Source organism: Anomalospiza imberbis, chromosome 3 (genome assembly GCF_031753505.1).
Source record: "Anomalospiza imberbis isolate Cuckoo-Finch-1a 21T00152 chromosome 3, ASM3175350v1, whole genome shotgun sequence".
Taxonomy (NCBI): domain Eukaryota; kingdom Metazoa; phylum Chordata; class Aves; order Passeriformes; family Viduidae; genus Anomalospiza; species Anomalospiza imberbis.
The window spans coordinates 103,305,803-103,326,144 of NC_089683.1; the positions used below are offsets into that span (position 1 = coordinate 103,305,803).

At 43.0% G+C, this 20,342-nt stretch overlaps 3 long non-coding RNA genes across 4 annotated transcripts in view; 1 reads left to right on the forward strand and 2 right to left on the reverse strand.

The window, feature by feature from the left end:
• Positions 1-7,175, forward strand: part of LOC137471668 (uncharacterized) — a 115,292-nt gene extending 108,117 nt beyond the window's left edge. The window contains exons 6-7 of one of the 2 annotated variants that reach the window (XR_010997766.1): positions 188-2,877; positions 5,539-7,175. This is a non-coding gene — a long non-coding RNA (uncharacterized lncRNA). The remainder of the gene's footprint in view (positions 1-187; positions 2,878-5,538) is intronic. The other variant, XR_010997767.1, reaches the window with a different exon arrangement.
• Positions 4,314-20,342, reverse strand: part of LOC137471669 (uncharacterized) — a 139,624-nt gene continuing 123,595 nt past the window's right edge. Inside the window, exon 5 of the long non-coding RNA XR_010997768.1 lies at positions 4,314-5,054. This is a non-coding gene — a long non-coding RNA (uncharacterized lncRNA). The remainder of the gene's footprint in view (positions 5,055-20,342) is intronic.
• LOC137471670 (uncharacterized) lies at positions 12,238-19,012 on the reverse strand. Its single transcript, XR_010997770.1, has 2 exons — positions 18,615-19,012; positions 12,238-12,483 (listed from the first exon to the last, which is right to left on the reverse strand). It is a non-coding gene; the product is annotated as an uncharacterized lncRNA (long non-coding RNA).

A 20,342-nucleotide genomic window follows, 5' to 3' on the forward strand; every position in this document is an offset into this window, starting at 1 on the left:
AACCTGTAAAATTATAGAAAATTATTAGTCTTGGGAATTACAAAATTCCCCATAGTACAGTCAAACAATAAAATTATAATTACCTGTGGGTAATTGAAATTTAACTGTTTTTTTATTGTGTATTACACATCAATAGCAACATAAGTTCAAGAGTGTCCCCCTCCCCTGCCTTTTCTGTTCCCTACAGAAGTGGGGAAAATGGACAACCCTGCTGGTATCTTGTGAGCCCTTGTCACAGAACAGAGCTTGAACAATTTCGATTAAAGCAGTATGTTCGAGACTGTCATTAGACCTGCGTTAAATTACATATCTGGAATGTTAAAAATAAAGAGTACTGAAGCTTATTCACAGCTGCCTGTGGTAAAGTATGTAGTCAAGGTTTTTATTATCTTTGAAGTTCTTATTTTTCTCTTTTCTAAAACTTATTGTTTCATCAAACAAATACCTAGCACATTTAAAAACAGTGTGAGCACACGAGCAGAATTGCTGGAGCTGGATAAAGCATTAGCGTGTTTCCATTCTGTGCTCAGTTGTATTGTTTAGTACTAACAATGGTAATTTATCAATTATACTCGAGGGAACAAAGCCCTTCACTGTCTCACAGCTCCAGAAGTACCTGGTACAAGGCCCAAAGCTGGAGACCCTCTCAGACCTTGAGAAGGCACCATTTACCATGAGCATTTTCAGGGCCAGCATTTGCCTTGTCCCCTTGCAGTGACCCCATGGAGGCCGCTCAGTACTCAGCTCCAAGACTTCCATGGCTTTTTTCCCAAACCAGGAAAATTACAACCTTTTTTTTTCTTCTTTCAGACCCAGGGACCTTGCTAATGAGACATCACAGCTTGTTCTTGTCTAGTCGGTGAGACCGTCCAGTCCCTCTTGTCGTGTAATTTGTGGTGGCTTTACAGACTTTCACACCAATCTGAAGGACAAACCCCAGTGTTTTGGATGCTGCTTAGCCAGGACAAACCCCAAAATGTGGTATGTTTGACAGTTACTTGTCTATACAGCAGCTTTGTTATGCACTGCTGAGATGCAGAAAATCCTCTATAGAAGGATCAGACTGGCTACTTCCATTTGATTCCATAAAGTGCTTTGTGATCATTATGTGAATATAACAGCACAAGTAAAAATATCTCTGTTTTATTAAGAGTTTCAGTTAAAGTGTTTAATACACGGATTTTATCATGAGAGAGCATCACAAAGACTGAGTACAACATAATGGCAAGCCAGGTATTGTTATGATTATCATTACTACTATTTATATATGATCACTGAAGTACTAAGTGAAAACTAGAAAGTGGAGTTCCTGAATCCCATGGAGCTCATAGTAACAGCTGTTTTTGGAGGATGCAACAAGAGCAGACCAGCTCTGCTTCATGGAACAATTAATGGTGCATACAGCCCAGTCTGGAAATTCCTGATCCTGAATGGGTTTTCCCATTTTCAAAGATCAAAGAAGGTAAAATTTCAGTTGGAAACTTTAATTTCCTGCCTTTTTTTTTATTCTGGTGCCTCTTACTCTTCCCATTGCATCTTTTCTCTGCCTGTTGGTGTGAAGGGCAACCCTGCACATTAGAACTGTGATGTGTCTGTTTATCCAGCAAAGCAGCTGGAAACTCCTCATCCAAGTGGTATTTGAAAGCCTTTGCAAGGGAGAGATATTCTGCTTTCCTCACTGGCCCTTCCCATTGGAGATTTTTAAGTGTCTTGGCCTCCTAAAAGCTCAAGTGGAGCTTTCGATTGAGATTTCAACCAAGTGTAAATCTTTGAACAGCAAAAAGCCCAAGAGGGGCTGTATCACCAGAGGAGTTAATGGGCTAAGCTGAGCAGGGCAGAGGCAGGACTGGCCCAAACCCCTGGTCCTTACACCAATGAGCCATGACCTCGTGGAACACACAGAGCTCTGTTTGGCTTTGGCTGTTCCCTAATCCTGACCCTTGACCAACACCTGAAGGCTACAGGAAAGTTCTTCTCCATCCTTATCTTGGCAAACATTCCCTGGCAGATTCCAACTGCTGAGCTCAACACCCCACAAAATAGTTGTTTTCCAGTGGGATTTATATAGATGGGATGCTTGGAAGTTAAATCTTCCAGCCACCACAGTGCACCATAGTGTAAGACAAAGAGCAGGAGATAAATTTTCCTGCCTTTGAAATTCCTGCTCGTGTCACTCTATGAGCAAATTTTTACCATTTTGACTCTGGTAGGAAGAGCTATTCCAGTGTGAGCCTCTTACTCTGCACTGCAGTGCAGGGATGAAGCGAAGGATGAGCAATTGGAGCCCTGTCAGGATTACACCCAGGTCAGATTTTTCATTCTGCTAAAAGATGCTTTTTTGTCATGGGAATCAGGAAAATGCATTGATGCAATGTGTTGACAAGGACCAAAAGGTTGTTATTTGCTCCCACCAATACAGAGAGACACAACCCTCCTGTAAAGCAAAAATATCTTCCAGTGAAAACACAAACTTTGACACTGAGTGCTACAAAATGGGAGGGGCAAGAGGGGCTCCGGGGATCTCCACAGGGAGAGGGCTTTCCATGGGCTTTTTTTGCTCCTATCTGTAGGGTGAGCTCACAAATGTTTGGGCAAAGAAGGCAGCACGCATCCAGATTTTAAAAGAAATAAAATAAAAGGGATTGGCTATTTTTTTTCCTCATGGATGAGGTTATAAGGTTAATAAAAGAGTTAATCCCAGCCTGCTCTGCAAAAGGGAACAGTTCACATTTGTGAGACTTCAAAAGGCTTCAGAGTGTCTGTGTATGGATGTTGTTATTTCCTGTTAGGGCTATCCCAAGAAGATGGGGGCTGGGAGCTGATTTTTGGAAGAAGAGTTTGGCCTTTAACTAAATCAGTTGGAGTGAAAATAAAAAGGTTAGTATAAAATAATTTTGAGAGTAAACTCTAATAAATAAAATTCTGGGTTTTTTTTTCTTTTTTTTTCCCTGTGAAAATCTAAAATTAAAACTTACTACAGAGCAGTGGAGGCTGACCAGAGCCTTTCAACCAGATGGTCCTGAGGATCTGGTTGGGTTTTTCTTGTTGGCTGTTTTTTTTTTTAATCATAACATGACTTTAATTTTAAAATATCTTAATTGTTTTAAAGGAAAAAAAAAGTCAATTTAGGAAACATTCAGCAAATTAAAACAAAAAAAAAAAAAAGGAAATATAGTAAGGAGAAGAATCTTATCATTTGTCATTTTACTGAATGGTTTGGTGGAAAGATAGAAGACCTGGAGAGGATTCTGCCTGACAATCAATCTTGTATTCAGACAAGGGAAATGTGGCCCAAGCTCTCTTGCTCAGTCTTTAGTCAGCAGACAAACATGTTACCAGGGGTGCTGCTGTCCTTTTTTAGAAGCGCAGTTTTTGGTGTGTGCCATTTTCAGGGATTTGCTCCGCCTGCTCCATGGTGCAGCTGGGATGGCAGCAGGCCAGGCCAGAGCCATGCTCGGAGTGAGGAGTTACAGAACGGGCTCTTCTCGTTGTGGGGTGTCCTCGCTGGTGCAGGTGATGCAGGACACACCTGAGCTCTGGCCCTGTGCCTGTGCAGGAGGGCTGGGACTCTCCTGGTCCCCAGGCAGCTCTGCCTTGGGCCCAGCTGATACACCACCAGGCAGTGATTTACAAGGAGCGCTGTGTGTCCATTTGCTTCCCAGCATTGAGGGAATGATTATTGCACAGCATAGAAAATTACCTCAGGCCTTGTCTGGCTTTTCTGGAGAAATAAATTCCACAGCCTGGGTTCCTTATATCCTTTCCTGGCTTGGTGTCCCCTTGCACAGCTGAGAGTCCATGCTCAGACACAGAGTAAATGTTATAGTCGATATCCCTCAGCAAAGAAACTGCGCTGCAATTTCTTTTTTCCTACCTTTTTTCGTCTTGCACGAGGCTCCTGTGCTACCAGCTAACCATTTCCTCTAAGAAAATGGCATTGTGTTAAAGTTATATAGTGTATCATATTAAATTTTATAACAGTGCTTTGTGTTTTGAAAAGACTTTGGGGGGAAACAGCATCAATCAGGAAACCACATTTGATAGACTTGGAAGGGGCCTCCTGGGTCATTTTGTCCAAGACCTCTATGAAGCAGGAAAGCTTCTGCAAAATACCTTTCCCATAAATGTATCTAACCTTTCCTTAAAGACACTGAGTGATGGTGCCATAAATACCTCAAGCAGCTAAACCAGTCTGATTGACCTTACGATCAGAAAGTGTCTTCTAATACTGTATAGAAGGTACAATTTTCCATTCTTCCAGCTGCAGCTAAGCAAGAAAAAAGGGCAAACACACAGTAATGGCCAACAATACAGACTGTGCAAACAGTTTTACTTTCACTTTACTGCCATCACCTACCATAAATCTGGATGTACCCACTGATACTTGGTTTCCCAGTGTAGTGTCTGTGATCCTTGTAGTATCCATCTCACTTTGACTTTTGGAGAGCCACCATTACTGAGTGTGGAAATAAGGAAGATGGACTAGCAGCACTTTCTGATTCAGGAAGCCATTTGAAACCTGATGCTGTGTAGTTAAAGTATTTATTTCTATTCTCTATTTATTAGAATTTGTGAGGTGCTTCTTGTCAGGACCATGGGAGTAGGGGAAGCACAGGGCTTTTTACGGCTCTGTCAGAGTGTCAAAGAATAATTTTTATTTTCCCCCAATAATTGTGTACATTGAAAAATAAATACCTGCTAGTTTGGCTGCTTGTTGCTGCAATAGCAGTGCTTTGTGTGCTACTCTGCCTTCTTTTTCTCAGCGAGTATTAGAAGAAGTGTTATTTTGGGTAGATGTGTTATTAAATCACAGTCACAGTCATTGCTGAGAGCTTCCTGAGCTGTACATAAACTATCTTTGGCTTGGATTTTTTGTCTTTTTTTTTTTGGTTGGTTTTTGGTTTTTTTGGTTTTTTTTTTTTTTTTTTGCAAGCACCAAAAAAAGGTGATAGAGCTGAAGGCCAGTTGTTCAACCACCTCTTTTCATCAGGCGTCCCAAAGTTGTACTTCTCCCACACACAGGACTGCTGCAAAATGGGACAGGAGGACAAGACCTAGGAGCAAAAGACACAGAGAAGATAATTTAGAAAGAATGAAAGAATATGGTGATGCTGTGTTTGAAGAAAAGTCAGTGACTCTGAATGTCCCTGCCCACACATTTTTGCTGTGTCTCCTTCATGCCTTGTGCCCCTGTGCCAGTTCAGACTGGCACTCACCTGTGGGTCTCAGCTCAGTGCTCATCATTTCATCAAGGCTTTAAATAAGCCACAAAAAATACAGAATTTTTAAAGACTTTTTCTATAGAGTTAACTAAATGCCATCCTTTCCCTGATGTGCAAAGTTATAAAACATTTGTCTAGTATTTAGTCACATAGAAATACGTGAAATTACACTAGAAATACTCCTCATCCACTTGTTAAGGGCAGAGGCTGCTGAGGTTGTGACCATTCAACCTGATAGTATAGAACTGCAAAATACCAATGCCAAGAAAATACAAATACTGACAGAGCTTTTGTTTATTGTTTATATTCTCTTCAGATGCTTCTTCCCATGGCATCATCAAATCAGGCTTCCCTCATCACCACAGAGTCAAGACAGCCCCAGCTCACCTCTCACTCCACTCCTGTCTGAAATTCCAGCTGGAAGATCAGCCCTTCCCTGCTTGAGTGAGTTGAACCCCTTCAGCATTTGCTTCCATGGGATCCTGGTACTCCAACTCACATGAGGAAATCATATCCTCCTGATTCCTGCTGACCTGCTCCAGCCCCTCGTATTCCCCATTTTCCTCTCAGTGCCCTCCATTCCCTACATTGTAAATACTTGTTAGAGGGGAAGAGAAGCATAATTTATTTTTTTATGTTGGAAAGGAAATGAAGGCAAAGTGGGATTTTTTGGTTCTTTTATCACTGTTTTTTTTTAAGAGAGGGCTTGTTTGGGTCTTTTTTTCAGTACAGACAAGTTCTAACCTGTATATGTGTGTGCTCTTAGGTACTCCTGAAAATAAAAACACATTTGCATCACATATGCTTAAAATAAAAAGAAATTACATATCATAGAGGTTTTCTGATCCTGTTCAGTGCACAAATGCCAATATGGGGTTCTATCTTGCAATCCATTTTGATATTTACAACAGAACATGGCATATCATTTAATTTAAATTTGCAGCATGCTCAGTGTAATTAATGCTGTGCAGTGCCTAGAAAATCCTGATTTCTTAATGTGATACAATGCCTGCATGCTGAGAGCTTTTTTTTCAAACTACTGTATCATTTTGGAGCATTAATGGCAAGGCACTGCCATTAAACAGGGAAAAAAGAGTCAAGGCCACTTGGTCTTTATGAAACTTCCGGCAGCTCCCCAAAATATGATGCAAAGTACAGGTTTGTTTTAGAAGAGGGGGAGAGTCAGAGATTTCATTTTCCCTTGACACAGCATGATGCCTGAATAGCCAGACAGCTATTCCTAAATTATGTGCATTTCATTCCTAGGAGCTGTGAGCATTTTGAATGGGCTGTTGTTAAATACAGTACACAAGCATAAATACTCCAGGGAACGGCTAGCTGCAATTTTGGCATGAGCAGAAATCTGATGTAGTATCTGAGCATGTAATAATAATGCATATTGATTTGTTGGGAATGCTAGGAGAGGGGTTTGGTATTCTGGGATGAGAACTGTTAAACTTGGGAACATCTTGTGTGATTATAATATGCTGTGATATTTGTATGCTGTGAGCTTGGCAGGGACAGAGAGGTTCACATGAAGCTTTAGACTTGGAGACTGGCAGAGTTCTCTGTTTTGGAACCAAACACAAAAAACTGAGTGCATGGCAAAGATATTTATATATTATATATAAATGAAGCCTGGAGAAATGGGAACCAGAAAGGGGATGGGTTTGGCAAGACGGGTCGTGACCAAATGCCCTTCAAGTTCAGGAGCTTTATTGCCATGACTGCCTTGAGCTTGGGTGTGAGTTTCTGTGCTTTGGGGGGCAGCTCTGTGTTCGATTGGTACAAAAAGAAGAGAAAAGGAAAAAAAAAAAACCCAAACAACATCCCCCTATCATTTTGCAAGTTATCAGTTTCTATTAGACTGTACTATAAAAGTGCTTCTTACAGACCTGTTGATAGCAAAACACATTCTTCAAGTCCTCTAAATATATCTGTTTCTATACATAATGCTTCAACTTCTCTGTTCTCATCTGACACCTGACAATTCCACCTTAAGAGTAATTGGTCCTGCTTTGAACCTCTGCAAGCACAGTGGGAGGAGGGTGGGCACTTTATTGACTTGGATTGATTTTCGTAGGAAGCACATGAGACAGACTTGGTCTGTGATGTCGCACCTGGGATGCATCACACTCCTCCAGAACATCTGCAGGCCACGAGCAGGGTTCAAGAGGATGTGGAAGAGGCCTTCAAACAACCCCATCCCACCAAGTGGGACCTCTCTGCGTGGTCACCTCAGAGAGAGGCACCAGCTGGGACTAAGTTCATCAGCTAGGTGGGAATTTCTGGGGGTGGTATCACGGCTCTTGTGGTGGAAGCCATCCCAAGCCACAGGCTGTCTCCACAGGCAGGAACCAAAGCGTTATTCCAGTGCAGGTTGGCCAGCTTGTTGATCTCTTCACACTGTGGTGTCAGGCCTCAAAAAGGGCTGTTGGGATGAGGGGTTGGACATTTCCACACCTGGAACTGTGTTTTCCAGTGCTCTGGTTATTTGAGAGCATTACAAGACAGGGCAGTGAAAGGCTTTGTGAACTGTCTGCTTGGTTTGTGACAAAAAAAGTGTCATTGATATTAATAGCTCTGAGCTCCAGTACAGACCTAAAAAAACCCGGGGAAATGGCAGAACAAAAGAAGACAGAAACAAGATGGCACTGAGGGTCTCCTCACCAGGGATGCTGATTAAGATGTGAGGGTGGGGCTGTCCCGCCCGTGTGCAGGTTTGGCTGGGGAAATCTCCCCCCTCCCGCTGTCTCGCCTCCCTCATCTATAATGAGGGAAGGAATAACTTTGCAGCACACTTTGCATTGGCATTGCATGCTAACTTCATTACTGTTTGCAACAGCCTGTGCAATCCTCAGAGGAAAGGAATAATAACAAACAAAAAAAAAAAAGATAATTACCAAGCACATATTTTTCATCTATAATCTTCATTTCAGGATTCACTATTCCTGATGTCAATATTTTATAATGGAAGAATGAGATATGCTAAGTTTCTGTTTGATGGAAGTAAATTCAGATTTAATATTGCCGAGGAGCTGAATTTTTAATAGAGCAGAGCAGTTTGCAGCCATTGCAGCCCCTGTTTGCGGCTCCTGCCGCTCCTTTGTACCAGCTCAGCGACGTTCCCATGACCAGGCAGAAAAATGGAAAGAAGCTGCTCTGCATTTGCAGTGGGGTGACAGTACTTTGTCTCTTAGCTCTGTCACGATAATTGGGAGTGTCACACAATGAAGCAATATGACACACCCCCAGTAAATGAAGAGTTTTCAAAGTGATGTACAGCCCTGTCAACTGCCAAAGCTTTTGTTTGCTTACGGAGCCAGGCAGCATTTCCAGGAGGAGAACCACACTGGGGAGGCACCCTTGGAAAGTTTGTTGTGAATTGGTTTCCTCTGTGTTTTTGTGAAATGGAATAGATCCTATGAACAGGAGAATACCCCCTTTTATCACACACTCCCAGCTTCCAACCTGCTGAGGACTTTCCACAAACTCTTTAGGAATTTACCTCTTTTTGTTAAATTGGGCTGGATCTCATTAATAAAAGAATGGTATAATGGAAAAGAGTTTCTAAAATTATACTGTAACCTAGAATTGCAGGATTCAGCTTTCTCTGCCTGAAGAAAAAAATTCTGAAGCATTAAACTTACTTTATCAAGCATTGCACCTGACATGCTCTCATAAATTTTACATACATTTTAACTTATTTTAATATTATGCAGGCTTGGTTTAAAATATTCCCATGAAGTACCTAAAATGAAGCTGCTCAGCCATAAATTAGAGCTAAAAAAATACTTGTCCATCCCCCCCATCCGCCCCACCCTGCTCCATCAATATTTCTGTACTTAAAATCATGTGTTGTATGTAAGTTAAATTTTCCCGTGCTGAGATACTTTGTATATCTTAATAGGAACTACCACAGGCCCAGGGAGCTGTATTTCTGTAGGGTTACATTTACTTTTTTTTTGCTGTTTTAAAGGTGTCTTGCCTAAAAGCAGCCAGCAGTAACCCTTTGCATGCCACAGTGCAGTTAGGGCCAGGGCCCACAATTAAATATGAGGTCAAATATATATAATATATATGTGTGTGTATATCTGTATGAATTTCTCTGTGCGTGTGTATATGTAGATATAAATACACATTTATATCACAGAATCACAGACTTGTTTGGGTTGGAAGGGACCTTAAAATTCATCTCAAGTTTCCACCCCCTGCCATGGCAGGGGCACCTTCCACTGTCCCAGGTTGCTCCAAGCCCCATCCAACCTGGCCTTGGACACTTCCAGGGATCCAGGGGCAGCCACAGTTGCTCTGGGCAACCTGTGCCAGGGCCTCCCCATCCTCACAGAGAAGATTTTTTCTCCTAATAGCCAATTTAAACCTCGTCTCCATTTGAAGCCATTCCCCCTTGTCCTGTGACACCAGGCCCTTGGAAATTGTCTTTCTCCATGTTCCATTGTAGGCTCCCTTCAGGTACTGGAGGGCCGCAATTAGGTGACTCCAAAGCCTTCTCTTTTCCAGGCTGGACAACCCCAATTCTCTCAGCCTTTCCTCGTAGGGGTGCTGCACCCCTCTAATCATCTTGCTGGCCTTCACATGTTCATATATATATATATATATATATATATAATAAAGTTTTTCTCCAGGAGCAGCCCTGTAGCAGCCCTGCTGGTTGGATGGGGGACGACGGAAGCTTCCCAGTGTGACAGCCCCAGGCTGCCCCTCCTCCGGCCAAGGTCCCCATGCAGCAGGTACATCCCTGACAGCTCCTCACAAAGCTCTATTTGTGACCCGATTTCTGAGGCTATTTCAAAGCCCAGGCTAAATTACACAAACATTTGGCTATAGACATAACAGGCCTGCTCTGCAGCGCTGTCAGCTCCTTGCCTCCCAGCCTGAGCACTCCCTGCATGTGTCCGTCAGGCCATACTTGGGCAGCGCCGCAGCGTGCGCTGTGTCCCAGACACTGGAGTGATTATGTCTGGATGCTCCTTATCTGATGGAAAAGCCGGCAGTGCTGCACATCTGTGCTCCAAGGCTCCGCTGCTGCAGCGCCATGCCAGTATTTATTTTGCTTCTGCAAGTTAGTTTTCCTTGAGAAGCAGCAGGGGCCTTCTTCAATGAACTGAAAAATGTGTATTGTATGAAGGTCTGTGGAGGGTGTGCACCATAGTTCAGTGGGCAAATGTGAACCCAGGGGATGACATTTCATTTAAACATTTGGTTTACATTTTTACATGCCAAAAATATTAATGCCTTGACTTTAGCAAATTTAATCCAGCACTTTTTTCTTTTTCCCCTTAAATGAAGTAATTATAGCCAAAACACTCTGTGGGTGTTTGTTCTTCCTTCTCAAAGGTGGAGTTTCACACACGAACATTTGGTTTTGGGGCTGGAATTGTCAGTAGCTGCTCACTTGACACTTCCCCGTTAGTTTGTGTTGGAAACCACCAGGAGTTTCTTTCCTTGTGTTTATTGTGTTACCCTCAGCCCTTTGATCGGGACATCTTGGATAACAGCAAAGTCTAGCTCAGTGCCTGTTTGCTATTTAAAAAAAAGTGAAGAATATGGTTTCTATCAAAGGATCTACAAAGACAGTTAATGTAATTGAGAAGCAGAAGGGCATTTATGGAAGTGCATCTGAATGTCCTCTTCACATGTAATTGCATCAGGAATTCTACATTAACATGCAAGTGCTGTCCAAAGGGAGGAAAAAAAAAAGCTTATTTTTAGGTAGAAGCCCTCAGTGGGCAGTAAATTACCCATAATCTCCCCCAAACTAGCAATTAGCCCTGTTTGCTGACTACCTGAATTGTTTCACAGTAGTTCAGCACAGTCTTACCAGTTATCACCATACTTATAATCAGAGATTCCGTGAATGATTCCCGCAGCTCCACATACTGCCTGCCTAAGGTCAGCCGTAATAACGAATACATTTGATTTGCTTCTTTTGGCCCTTTGGAGCTGTTTTCTCGGGCTGCAATATGTGAGGAGAGCTGGTGCTGCCCTGCTGCTCAAATGGCAAGAATGTGAACAGAGAAAGCAATTCAGAGGGGTAGGTGTGCTTTGGTATTAATTAATATTCATCTGCTTGCGTTATTTGTTATTTATTCCCTTATAGCAGCCAGTCCTGCTCAGAGAGAGTGAACTTGCTCCCCACCGCTGGGGTTTGCTCTTCAGAAGTTCTGACACTGAAAGACATTTTTCAACACAAGCCTGCAACTGATGAGTGGAAAACTGGAAAGTATGGAAACAAAAACCTATGGAATTTTTTCCCTTAAGGCAGTTGAGCAGTTTTCATATCCCCAAATACCCATGGTTTGCCAAAATAGTAACTGAGCTTGGAAAACAGTAGCTACGTTGCCAGCTTTAGCAGTAGAAACAATCATGGGCCTACACATGCACACAAATACAAGCACACACATCCTAGGAGCAGCATCAGGCTTAAAGAAAGAAAACCAAGGGGAAATAGAGCTAACGAAATATATGAAAGAGAAAACAGGAATGTTTGGACCCTGAGCATTAAAGGTATATTTTTAAGTATGGTGCACATCCTTGTGAGTATTGCTTTAATTTGCATATTATTTCTCAGGCAAAATCCAACTAAATCAACATAATGGCACCATTTAAAGCCCATTTTCAGTGCTGGTTCTTTGTCACATTACAGAGACACAGAGCTGTGTTCCTGCCTCTGATCTGAGGACTAGATCTAAGGAATTAAGGAGATGGAACAGGAATTCATGCTGAAGAGGAACAACTGAAGAGTGGCTGTCCTTTGCAAGTGCACTCTAGGAAGCAGAAAATGGAAAGATTGCCTTTACCTGGCTCTGTTTAAAATGTTTCAGCTTCTAGTTTCACAATCAGGAACATCAGCTCTGTGAACAAACTGCCTACAAAGCTACTACTACAAACTTCAGACCAGTTCTTCAAAAGAACTTGTTTTGCAGAAAGAAACCCCAAAACCTTGGGGCTGAACACTTTCCACCCTTACCACTCAGGCCTTGACTAAGGAAAGTACAAATAGACTGATCCTGAATTAAAGTCATCCTCGTTGTGAGCACATACCTGGCCAAGGCAGGCAAAAGCAGATTGATGACCCAACAAAGTTCACCTTGTTTTCTGAGTTGAAAGCTCACGCTGTTCCCTGGCAGAACAGGCATGTCAGGCCTGCAATAACTGCTTGCTACCTTGCTTCAGTCAGCATTAAACCAACCCAGCACAGTATTAACATCTTGGGGAAAATCCAGCTGGAAATGGCTTTCTGGGGGGAAAAAAGGAAAGGGAGGTGACAGAATAGCATGCCCTGTGTTTGTTTACTTATTGATTTCACAGTAATTTTAAGGAACTTGAAATTTCTCCCCTCACCTGAAAATGTTTTATTTCCAATGTTTTCTGTTAAAATGCAGAGCTGAATTCCTGTCCATAAAGAAGTGGCAAAGAACAGCCGTGCTTCACCTGAAGGTAAATAAATCACCTGGTCTGGCAGAGGTTGGTCTTTCTGTTTGGTTTTACTTTGCAGGAGCTACTTGTGGGCACATCTTCCTGTGCCCAGTGCAGCGAGTGGCACTTCTGGGACAGATCCATCACTCTGGTGGCACCTAAATGGTCAGAGCATTCCCAAACTGGGATTCAGAGCAGCCCCACTGGCTTGGATGTGGGGCAATTGTGTTTGTGCCTCTGGGGAATGAGGTTGGTGCACAAGAGCTGAACTTCAAAAATTTGCTTTAAAAATTTATAATTTGCTCTGATCTTTTTTCTTATTTTTCTATTCTGAAGCACTGGTAAAGTTTGAAGATGATCCCTAATGATGCACAGCACAAGTGTTATGAAATGCATCTCCTCTGGGTGAGTGTACCCTTTACTGACAATTCACCCTGGAAGCTCACTGGGCACTGAGCACCTCCAAAGTATTTCTGGAAAGAAAGCAAACGATCCAGGGTCTGGACGCTAGGATCTTAAATTACCAAAATATTTATCGCTTAATCTGAAAAATACTTTGCCAAAAACCTGGGCTATGGTGAGGGCATTTGGCACTGGAATAATTTCTGATGAAGTTCTAGGAGCAGGCTGTATGTTTGTGTTCAGTGGTGCTTCAATGTAATGCCCTGGCCAGTTCCATCCTGGCCCGCAGCTGCTGGGATCAGGCTCTGCCAAATTCCTGTCACCTTGGGCTTCATTAGCATGTGAAAACAGAGCCCTTTTGGCTTTGTGTCTCTGAAAAAGCAACCACCCTGCCCTCCCTTTGGCCAGGGGCTGCCTCACGCGCTCGACTTTAAAGGGACTTGGACAGCAGTTCTTTACTTTCTTTTTTTTTAATTTTTTTTTTTTTACTACCGCTCTTAAAAAGTTACCAGAGTGAAGGTTCTTGTTTACAGTGGTGGGGAGGAGTTCAGGTAACTGCTCATAAAGGGCCCACTAGCAGTGGCAGATGAGGGACTCAGCAGAGTGGGTAAGTAGTTGAGCCCTTAATTAAGGATTCTGCATTTTGGAAGGATAAAATCCTGCACTGCCATATGAAATATTTCCTGTGCATTTCAGCGGGCCAGGAGTTGCATCTGCTACCTCTAGCCATTCTAACAGTGAATGAACCAGAACACTTAAAATATTTGCAGAGAGAAGTTCTGAACAAATAACACAACTAACTTAAATGGAGAAACTTCCCTAAGTCACATCCACTCAATCAGGGAAAAGGACCAGCCCCATGTAAGCAGTCTGTGAGCACAGCACCTCTTGTCTGCTTCACAAGTACCATGCCTCAGAGGCAGGAAAAGTTATCCTCCCTTCACAAAAGACTTTGGGAATAATTATGTCTAATGGGAAAAAAAAAAAAAGAAAACTCTGTCTGTTTATGGACAACGTGAATGGAAAGGGATGGAAAATTTGTGAAGGTCCTAATTAATTAGAAATTATTTCTCTTTTTGGTTGGCAACACTCATTGAACAATTGTCACTTGATAAGGCTGCTAGTACCTTGAATGTTTTTCAAGCCACACACAATGATTAATACATGTAATTCTTAAATTTCTGACTCGCCCATCAATGAAAATCCATGTTAATCCACGTTAAACTCCAATTACAGTGGAGTAACACTAGGAGAAGAGTGGCTTCAGCCAGGATCAGAGACTGCATTTAAAATTGAGGCTCCGTGATGATTTTGAGACGCACCCCAGTTTTATTTACCCCAAGCAGCTTCCCTCTTTGGAGAGCACAAGGAGATTTTCACCTCCTTTGCAATTCTGGGGTAAACTGTCCTTGTACAAAATTTGTTCAGGGTCAAGTTTTAGGCAATATTTTGTGCTGCAATAACCACATCATGACAGACAACCTTTTCATCAGATAAGAAAAAAAAAATCCTTTTCTCCGGTCAGTACAAGAAAGAAACATGACAGAGCTATAAATACAGAGCCCAGAGGTGTGAAAGCTCCTGCATTAAATGCGGTCATTGGCCATGTTTAAATTTTTTCCCAGACATTTCAGGTGTTAAGAGAGAGAAGCAAATACATATGTGGGGGAATGGCAGTAGTGAAGGCAGCTTCTCACTGGTAATGATACTCATAATTTCTGCCCATTTTTTTAGACAATTATTTAAAAATATGTAACTGATTAGAGGGATTGAGTTGGGAAATCAGGTACATGGGTGACCTCATGTTTAGAGGTGGGAGAAGCTGGGAACTGAGTGAAAAACTTGTCTGACCACATTGTCTTTTCCCAGGATGGGCCAAGGAAGATTTTCAGGTGACAATTGGAACATTTTAATTCATGGTACTAAAACCAAGCAACTGAAGTTAGACATGTAAATTATACAGCTGATTTCCAGAGGTGGGCAAATACTCCACAGTGTCCAGCAAAGTCCCAGGGAGATGAGTAGTGAAAGGAGAAAAGGATAAACCCCCACACAGTGGTCTCAGGAGCATAAGGTAAGTTTAATCACTTTAGCAGTGATATTTTAAATACTGTCTCCAGTGGACAAGGCTTGCTGTGAGGGTGGTGAGGTCTATGTGCACATGATGGTTGGGTGAAAAAATTGTAAATGGCTGTCAGAAGTTGCCATCTGCATTTTTAGAAAATATCTGTACCCACACTTGGAAATGATAAGGATTTGCCAAAGGTTGCCATTGGTTAGAAAGAATTTTTGAAACTCTGTCTTTAAAGCTGGGCTTAAACTCAGAGGTTTTCACAGGATGGAGCTGGATGTTTGTGTGAATGTAAGTGGCAAGAATCTGGAGGCTCATCCAGCACTGGCCTGGATGAAGTCATGCCCAGGTCAATGCAGCCCAAGGATGGTCCTGATAAGGCAAGAAAGGAAAGGATATGAAATAAAAAATGCTAATCTGAGGAGTTTTGCTTTCAGAAAACAATACCGAGTCTATGCAGCACAAAATTTTATCCAAAAGATATACTAAAGGATACTTTTCTCCTAAACAAAATGAACTAATTAAAATTAACTCAGTGGTTCTATTTTTCAACCAAAGAAACAAAATTCCTTCAATTTTTTTTTTGCCTGAGCTGTGCCTTTTTTGCAGTTGGAACTGGATCATTGTCAAGGCTCCCATCCAGCCCAAACCATTCTATGATTGTATGAAAACAAGTTTTCAGCTTGTTGGTTCCCCTTCACTCTGAGGGCTCTGGAGGTGCCAGGGATCCTCCAGAGCTCTGAACAGTTTTACAAACACTGGACAATGGTCACTCACCACAAATCCCACACTTAATGAGCTTCCAGGTTGTCCTGTTCCAGTGAAAAAATGGCACCATCCTAATTTTAAGATGACAGCACTACAGCAAAGCTTGAGTTACCAGCCCAAGTGGTAGATTTAGAATATTATGAAAATATATGCATTTTGAAGTGCTGTAAATTATACCAAATAATCCTGACTATGTCTTTTGCTCTACTAATGAATCAAAGCAGAGCTTTCCACATTATCTGCAATCACCATGGAGAAAATGGGTCTCGGTGTACATGGTTTCTGTATAAATAGTGCATCTCCAGCACATTCTGAAGGTAAGTAGTGTCTGATTGCATAATAATAACAATAATAAAGAGAGAGCTGTCCAGCCTGCACATGGGCCAATTAAAGGATCAAGTGCACGAGGCTGCAGCACTCCTGGCAGGGTAGGAGTTGCCAGGGAGGTGCCCGGCCCACCAGTGCCCTCACCTCCATCCTGCACCTCCCACCACAGCAAACTGTGGCATTCAGAGAGCTTTGTCCATGAATCCCTGCATGGAAGCAGGGGGACAGCACAGTATCCACTATTCTAGAAAAATAATGGAAGATGTGACTGCAGCAGAGGCAAAACTCACCAGTGAAGCACCAGCACCTGTTTCACACTGTGCCTTAGAGCTGCGCTGGGCAGGATTTCTCCAGCTGCAGGGACCAGACTCAAACCCCGCTGCATGCCACAGCTATGCCTGAGAATCCATGGAAGGCTGGAGGAATGTACTTTATGGGGTGGCTGGATCATATGTTTATGGCCTGAAAGAGGAGATCCCAACCCAAACCACTTTGTTGGTCTCTGATGGTGAGAGGCTGAATATGAACATGATATAATTCATGCTGGGGCATGGGTATGAAAAGAGAACATGCAGGCTTTGCCTGGGACAGCCCACAGCCTCAGTAGCTGCCTTGCCATTAATTATGGATAATGGGCTAATAAACACCTTCACATGCAGTGCACTGCACATTCAGCCCGCAGGAGCCCCCTTGGAGAGATGAGCCAGAAGAACTAAATGTAAAAACCCTGGTTGCTGGAATTCTGCATTGCTGACAGTAGCATTAAAGTTGTAGGGGACCAAGTGCTCTGGATGCCTGCAGACAATAATTCACCCCCAAAAGGAGCTTCTGACGGTTGACAGCAATTCATGGGACATTTTATGCACCTTCTGCACAGAAGTAGGCAGTTGTGACCCTATTGGTGTGGTGGGAAAGGCTCTTCTGCTGGAGCCAGGTGGCTGGAAACAACACCTGCACCAGGTGGCACATCCCACCCTGGCCACAGGCATCACTGATGCACTGCTCCAGTGGCCTTTGCTGTGAGATAATGGCACTGGCACTTCAGGGACTGAAGCTGCTCCTCAAGGAACAGCCACTTCCTCTCCTCTCAACTCTGCAGAAGAGCAAAGTTCCTGGTTCAGGCCTTGGAAATAATGAGGTGAAAGGGACCCCATTAAAACTTCCCCAAAGACAGGACAAGGTATTCTCATGTGATTGGAGAAAAATGATGGGCAAACAGCCTGCCTGGATAGGACTCTCCTCTCAAAGAGCCACGGGAAAGGCTCCTGGGTCACAGGAGAGCTGGGAATTTAACATGAAGTAGCCTGCTGGGACTAGGAAAAAGCCCTAATCAGTCAAAATGCAGCTAAAGACACTGAGCACACTCAAAAGGCTTTCTGCAGGTGGTTCTGCAGGGTTTTCCTTGTCCTCCCAACAGAACCAGGCCAACAGCAGGACAAGTTGCTTCAAAGAGCAGAAGGAAACCAGCAGCTCCGGGCTCAGGATGAGTGTGGGCTGCCTCAGGCCCAAACCCAAACTGCTTGTTCTGGAAGGAGCTCAGGTTCAGTCCATCAGTGTCTCACCTTGCTAGGCACACAGCTCTTTATTTGGAAACCTAAATACAGAACCAGGGCCCAGCTTCAGATAATCAGAATTTTACCCTCTCTACAAATACCTTCCAAAACACAAGTTACTATGCTGGAACCAATAGTTGCTTTTTTTTTTTTTTTCTTTTTTTTTTGTTTAACCCCAACTTTAATGAATTGACTGAAAAGTTTCTCAGTACCTTTGCCATTAATTAAAAAAATAAACATCTTGTGACCCTTTCCTAAGGAAAAACCCAGCGGATGTAGCTCCCCTGCCCTGGACACACTTAGATTTAGCTTGGTTCACTCCCAAGGGCCATGATCCAACCAGATATTCAGACACCTGTAAAACTTCAACACACTTCTAAGGACTGCTCTGAACTCTGGCAAAAGTAGGGAAAATAAATTCTGTTAAAGCACTACTTTATTTCTTTCAAATCTATTTTTTTGAGAATCTTGACTGCAATGCATCACTTCAAATATTTCCTTCCTATTGCAGAATATTTGAATATTAAGCCAGATATTTTTATATTTCCACAAATTAAATGCACCATGGCTGAAGGTTTGACAGAAGCTCTAATTTGCACATAAAAAGGTAGAACGATTTCAGTTTTGACAGCACAAGCTTTTGATTTGTTAATAAAGGCAATTCTTTCTCAATTGTGAACATACTCCCCAAATAAGACAATGCAGATTGTAGCCAAAAAAAAAAAAAAAAAACAACAAAAAACAAAACATCTTCCTGGTTGAAGAATAAACTTCTGATCCAAAGTTAGTGTAGAAATTCAGATTTTATAAAAATAAAAGAATGAAACTCACATTCAAGCTTTAGTTGTACTAGAGCAGGGATCAGAGGAAGTTCCATGTTTCTGCCATTTTCTCTGTACCTGTTGTTGGAAACATAACCTACCTTCAGTATCTTTGGATGAAGTTCATTGCTAGAAAGTACCTGTGAAAAGGGGTTGGGCAGGTGAGACAGATGTGTGGAAATGGTCTGGGTAACAATCACCACAGATTTTCCTGGCCATGTTCTAATCAAATGCAGCCTAACACCAGGATTTCAGACTCTTGTGACAAAACCCAAGCACCACCAAGTTTGTAAACCAAGATACAACCAAGGCTAAGAGACAAGAGGCCACACCTTCAGAGTGCCCATGTCAAAGCCTCCTCTTCACAAGAGACACCATAGAGGAGGAGAGAGGGTAGAACTCCAAAGCAGTCTGGGCAGAGCCAGCCATGGAAAAAAAATTGGATTTGTGATCTGAGATCAAGCTATTCTAAACTTTTCCCTGTGTGACAGCCAAAAGTGTCAGCATGGAAGCAAAGTTGAAAGTGCCCAGGCTCTGTTTCAGGATATAAAAGGGTAACAAAGCCCCTGCCCACAGGCCTGCCAAGGGCTCGGCTTTTACAAGCTTGGCACGGACCTTGGCCTGGCAGCAGAAGTTGAGTGAAGCTTCTGCAGGAGGTGGGGAACGAGTCCAAACAGCCTGAGGCACAAACCAGCCAGTGCTGGTGTCACAAGTGCCCACTTTGGGGTGCACATAACCCAGACCCCACCACGAGGGTTCCTGGGTGCCACCTGTGGGCACAGGCAGAGGGAGGAGCCAGCACAGCTCCCACATCCCTGGGAAACCCTTCCCGGGCCCGTGCAGCCGTGGCCGGTGCTGGGCAGCGTTGGAGTCCCCGGGCACAGCGGGCACTCGGTGATGCCTGGCAGCAGCACATCCTGCTCCAGTGCGCCCTGGGCCCGACACAACCTGCTGCCATCACCACTTTACTCTGTCACGTGTGGCACTTCGCAGTGGCACTTGGCACAGTGCTCCGAGGCACTGGCCCATTTAATGCAAAACCTCCTGATTTTTGTTAATTCAAAGCTTTTGTGAAAGACATTTTTGTTTTCCAAACAGTGTCCCCTTCTGCTTTTCTTTGCTTGCATCTCACCACAGTTGCCTCCTAATCCAGTGTTGGTGAAACAAGGCTGAAGGTATTTTGGTCATGTTTTCGCACTCCTGATGTACACTTGCCTTGTCTCCTTCCACTTTCCTTCTGACTACACTCTGCTTCACAAATGCAGCCATCTGGCACAACATCGCAGTTTTTTTCTGTCGACACCTGAGTAATCAGAGCCATTTATTTTTTTCTTTTTGTTTTAATTTTTAAATAAAGCAAGTGCTTCCAACTCCATTGCCCAAGCTTATAACTGGCAGGCCGCATCCCATTAATAAAAAGCAGCAGAAGTGGGACGTCACTGGTATTAATGCTAGAAAACATTTAGGGTGAGATGAGAGAAAAAAATTAGCACCCAGTATTTTCCAGCTTTAAGAGCACTCCTTAGGAAACAAACTGCTTCTATACATTGTCTGTGTGAAACACACCTATAAAACATTGATGGCAAAGTTGTGGCCCAAGAAATTCAGAAGAGTCTCACCACACAATGCTGTATGGCCAAAGCTGCATCCCAAGAGTTTCTTGTCTCAAAGCACCCCTCTAGACTCACTCTCTCATGCCACACTCACCATTCCCATTGCTGAAATAAATCTGATAATG